This window comes from Oncorhynchus mykiss, chromosome Y, assembly GCF_013265735.2.
Source record: "Oncorhynchus mykiss isolate Arlee chromosome Y, USDA_OmykA_1.1, whole genome shotgun sequence".
NCBI lineage: Eukaryota > Metazoa > Chordata > Actinopteri > Salmoniformes > Salmonidae > Oncorhynchus > Oncorhynchus mykiss.
The window spans coordinates 36,472,471-36,472,791 of record NC_048593.1 but is presented as its reverse complement, the minus strand read 5'-3'; positions in this window follow the sequence as shown (position 1 = coordinate 36,472,791).

The following is a 321-nucleotide window of genomic DNA, read 5'->3' as shown; positions in this document are numbered from 1 at the left end:
TTGTGTGTATTTCAGTTTTGTGAGACAGCTGTGTGCTTGTATGTCTGTGCATGCTTGCATTTGTACTGTATTGCCTATATACACATTCATGCTATAATGTAATCATGAAGTGCTTTAATAGGCTAGTCAAAGATTTTATCACCTCCATCTTAACTGACACCCTAATCCCACTACAATTTGCATACCACCCCAACAGATCCACGGACGACAGAATCGCCATTGCGATGCACGTTGCCCTATCCCACCTGGACAAGAGAAATACCTACAGTACCAGTCAAATGTTTGGACACACCTACTCATTCAAGGGTTTTTATTTATTTC